Below are 5,217 nucleotides of genomic sequence, written 5' to 3' on the forward strand. Positions count from 1 at the left end.
AAGGGAGGGCATGGGGAGGAGGGTGCAATTTGAAGTCGACACTCATGGGGAGGGATAGGATCAAAAGAGAATAGAAGTAATGGGGGACAGGATAGGATGGAGGGAAATATAGTTAGTCTTATACAACACAACTATTATGGAAGTCATTTGCAAAACTACACAGATTTGGCCTATATTGAATTGCTGGCCTTCCAAAGGGAAGGGGTGGAGAGGGAGGGAGGTAAAGAAGTTGGAACTCAAAGTGTTAGGATCAACTGTAATGTTCTTACCACTAGGAAATAAGAAATACAGGTTAAGGGGTAAAGAAAGCTATCTGGCCCTACAGAACAAAAGAGAAGACGGAGACAAGGGCAGAGAGGGATGATAGAAGAGAGAGCAGAGTGGTCATAGGGGCAATTAGAATGCTTAGTGTTTGGGGGGGGAGGGGATAAAAGGGGAGAAAATTTGCAACCCAAAATTTTGTGAAAATGAATGTTAAAAGTTAAATAAATAAATTTAATAAAATAAAAAAATTAAAAAATAAAAAATAATAAAAAATAAAATAATAAAAATAAATAAAATAATAAAATAAAATACTTATAGCAGCTCTCTCTGTGGTGACAACTAGACAATGCAGGAAGGCCTATCAGCTGGGGATTTGTTGAACAAGTTGAGGTATATAATTGTGATAGAATACTACTGTGCCCCAAGAAATGATGAGCTTGATGATCTTAGAAAAACATGGATTGACTTGCACAAAATAATGAAGAGTGAAATGAGTAGAGACAAGAGAAAGTTATATGTGATAACAGCAATATTGTTTTAAGAATAACTTTAAGTGACTAAGTCATTTTGAGTATTCTAAATACTCATATTAACTACCAAAGATCTATGAAGAAAGATGCTCTCTGTATCCAGAGAAAGAACTAATAAATGAAATGATTTTACATGTGTGTATGTATGTGTGTATACCCACATTTGTCTTAAAGTGGTAGCCATCTCTAGGGTAGGTAGTGATGGAAGGGGATAAAAGGAAATTAAAGCTGCATGATAGCTTTATTATATATTTAAAAGGAATAACAAGTTGTACATAACAGACTTGTAGTTTCATGTGCAATCTTTTTCCTACTCTACTATGTTATGGAAATGTTTATTTCATTTGTGTTCAAAATAAAATTAAAAAAATTTTTAAGTCAATATAATAGGGCTGCTTAACCTTTCTGAGAGGTTCTATATCTCAATAAGTCTTATATGCTATATTAAAGTTCATAGCTCATAATTAGGGTATATTGTTTTGTTACAGTGATGAAAGATCATTTATATGTGGCCCCAAAGACATGGATTTATTTCTAGCAACTTGCTAAAAATATAGTCAGTCAACAGAAGGTTCTAAAAAAAATCACCAATAGTGTCATGAACATTAAGAGGACATCTTTCCAGACTCAACAAATGTTCCCCTTCTACACTTTGTCACTGATTCCACCCATTCAAGCAGTAATTTTTATGACTATAAATCTATAGTAATATTAATAAAATGCAGTGTGATATTTAAATGTGAATTTTTCTTTGTAGTTTCTATTCATATCCTTTGACTATTCACTTCGTATAATATTAGGATAAGGTACTGAAGACAAATTGAATGCTATTTCCTATGAAAACTGAGAAAGGTAGAAATATGTTATTGTCAATAAACATGCTTTGCTTCTATCAGCAAATTTCTTCAAAATCCATTGACTAATGTTTCTAAATTCTCAGCCACATTAGTACATTAATAATAATTAACATGACTGTGTCATATATCTTTTCTCACTGAAAAAGAGCCAAATGCTCATTTGTTACTTTCACTAAATTATAATGGACTTCAATAACTTTTCCAAATATGACATGCTCTCCCTCTATATATAGTCATTTTTTCTCTGGAGAAATTATCTCATATTTCCAAAGTCTGACATTTAATATGTTTTTCATCTTATATATTTATACAGTACAGATAGGTCTGAATATAGACCACCCTCTCACATAACATATGGAGTATATACATTTGTGTCTATCTATGTATATAAGTATGTACTTTAATATAATTTTTTTATTCTGTATGATAAAAATTGACTTCTCCATCAATACTGCCATCCTGTAATATTTTTCCTGGAATCCTCAAATTTCCAATGTTGAGAGCAAACAAATATGTAGATCAGAATAGTAAGCTATGTCTTTTTCTGACAGTGGAATGCTTCTGCAAAGCATATGGTGTCCATTCTCACAACCATAAGAATCTCTGGTATTACAGTCACTCTCTCTCCTTTTAGAATTGCTGGGATGCTCCAGAAGACAATCTGAGGTATAATCCAGAAGAGTGCCAGAAACAGGTGGTACTGAAGCAAGTTAGTCAGCCCTCACGAAGAAGCAATGATGTAACGGCTCACCATCTTGAATCGAGGTTTACTTTGAAAGTGAGCACATTTATTTTGGTGTGCAGCATTGTATATATATGCTCAGAAGACCTTGTTTTGAATGCTGGCTCTAACAGTATTCATGAAACCCAAGTAATTTCATTTCTCAGTTTGCTAATTTTAAAAATAGGGATAGTATTATTTTTACTATCTGCCCAACAGAGCTGATTTAAGAAAAACACTTCATAAACTGTAAAGCATATCTTTTTACTTTTATTCTTATTCCTAAAAAGTTATGAAACAATGGAACAAATTTAAACATCTTTCTTTCTCTGCTTTTCATTAAATGTAAATTATTATTGTTTATTGTTAGTGTTGTCACCACTACTACTACTACTGCTACTAACTCCTCCTTCTCCTCCTCCTCCTCTTCCTTCTCCTCCTCCTCCTCCTCCTCCTCCTCCTCCTCCTCCTCCTCCTCCTCCTCCTCCTCCTCCTCCTCCTCCTCCTCCTCCTCCTACTACTACTACTACTACTACTACTACTACTTCCTACTACTACTACTTTCATGGAAAAAGTCTGAACAGTCAAAAAACCTGAATTTTAGCCATGAACTACTCTAATTAGCTATATAACTTAGGTAGACCCAGAATCTTTTGTTGGTTTCCTCATATGCAAAATGGTCATAATAGCTGTCCTCCTCCTAGTTCAAAAATAAAGGATAAAAGAAACTCTCAGATTATGTAAATGCAAAGAAACAACTGCTTTAAACAATCTTTCCTTCTTGATGGTCTTCTGTTCTAATACTGATGAAAAAATTGTGTACTTAGCTATAAGTTAAATTGTCATTACCAAACTTGGTATCTTGAAACTTAAGCCTAAGTTAATATGTTGAAGAGAGTGGTGTGGAATGGTAAATAGAGAGCTGGTCTCAGAGAGAGGAAAACTTGGGTTCAAGTACTTCCTGTAAAACATTCTGGCTTGGGACGTTGAGTAAATCATTTAATCATTCATTGTCTTTAAGCCTCCTTGGAGAGAAGTTTTTGGTCTGTATTGGTAGAAGGAATTTCCTCAGAAGTAGCTTTCTACACTAACGTAATTATAAGGTATATCACAAAAACCACAGAGAAAAAAATGATGTGCTGAATCAGGTTTTCAGACTCTTACTTTCTTTTTTTATTTTATTATTATTTATTCAATTTAGTGATCTGAAACATTTTGGGGAAAATGTGTGCTTTTTTTACTGGAATATTCTAAACACAAAAAGTATTCTTACATGAAATATTTAACAAAATTTACAGATATCAATGTCTGTTAAATGCACGAGGGCAAAATGGATTTATTGTATTTTGGATTCCTTTTGAAATAACAGTAGTTAGAAAGCCCTCCCCACTCCCCAGACTGGGGCAAACTCTCCTACAAATAAACACAGAGCTGTGGGGGTGGGTTGTGCATGGGAATGAACTTAAAGTATGATGGTTTTGAGGAATTTGTGTAGGGTGACATATGTGACCAAACCAATTCAAAGCTATGGAAGTGCAGGACCTCAATGTCTTTTTTTTCTTTTGAAGGTTTTTATGAAGTTTACTAGTATCAGTGATGGACAAGTAACTGCTAGACTGTGTTGGCTGTAAAGCAAAGCATCTCAGATGGACAGACAAATTAACTTTACTGCTAGGTTGGATAGGACTGGGCAGGTCACTTAGTCATTGGCAGCTGTTGCCAGACTGACATGTTCTGAGGCTATGTGAGTCTGTGAAATGAGCCCTGATCTTTGACATCTGTGTTTATACTTTTTCCATTTTTGGTGAGGGAGATTAAACAGGAAGGCAGGAAGGCAGGTCACAGGAATATACATGAGTCTTTGTCTTAGCTGTAACTGGGCGACATTCCAAAGGTCACTCTTTTCTCATTGAGACACTGATGCTGAGCTGGCTGCAAAACCCAGATGCTTGGATTCTAGGACACTACTGTCCTTCACTTAAAATGGAAAAGAACAAATACCAAGAATGGCAAAGAACCCAGGACTGTATTCTTGCTCTCATGGTCACATGGTTTCAGAGGAGAGACAGTACCAAGCATTATCTTTCACCATTCAAGCTGTAATACAATTCTCCTGTCCAGTCAAATGACTCTTCAGTTCTACCCATGTAGCCTCATCACATAGTTAGCAGCCTGAAACCAGCTATAAAATATCTTTGCATGATCCAAAAGCTCTCCAGTACTTCTATTCTATGTCATTACAACTCTCTTGGAAACAAAGTCCTCAGGCTCTCCATGTGGGTAGATGCTATTAAAACCACTCTGCACATACACCTGACCTCCATTTCATCAATGAATGCATTGTTCTGGTTCTTCTCACTTCATTCTTCATCAGTTCATACAGGTCTTCTTAGATTTTATTGAAATTCCTTTTTTCCTCATTTTTATGAAACAATAATATTCCAATCATATTTCATGAATTATTCTTCTGCCTAAAGGAAGGCAAATTTTGATGGCCAAAAGCTACCTAGTTAACTTGGGGTTTATGGGCTAGATTTCTTTCTCAAAAAACCAAGCCTTAAACCCAGCTCATTCTGTATCTCATGAATTGGACAACAATAGGTCCCTGTGCAAGCACCAACTAATGGTTATTTTTTGGGCTCTCCTGGCTCAGAGTGAATGTAAATACTAACTGTTTCTCTTTTGTCAGCAACCCTGGGGGTCTTCCCCTCTCAGCCTGTTGTTCTTTATTAAAGGGGCCATCTTTGGACTCTTTTTTTTTTTTCTTATGGCAATTCAGTGTTTATTAAGCACTGATTATTTGTAAAGCACTTTTATTCTTTCAAAAAATAAAAATTTTGCCCAC

Source organism: Notamacropus eugenii, chromosome 5, assembly GCF_028372415.1.
Source record: "Notamacropus eugenii isolate mMacEug1 chromosome 5, mMacEug1.pri_v2, whole genome shotgun sequence".
In the NCBI taxonomy this organism is placed as follows: domain Eukaryota; kingdom Metazoa; phylum Chordata; class Mammalia; order Diprotodontia; family Macropodidae; genus Notamacropus; species Notamacropus eugenii.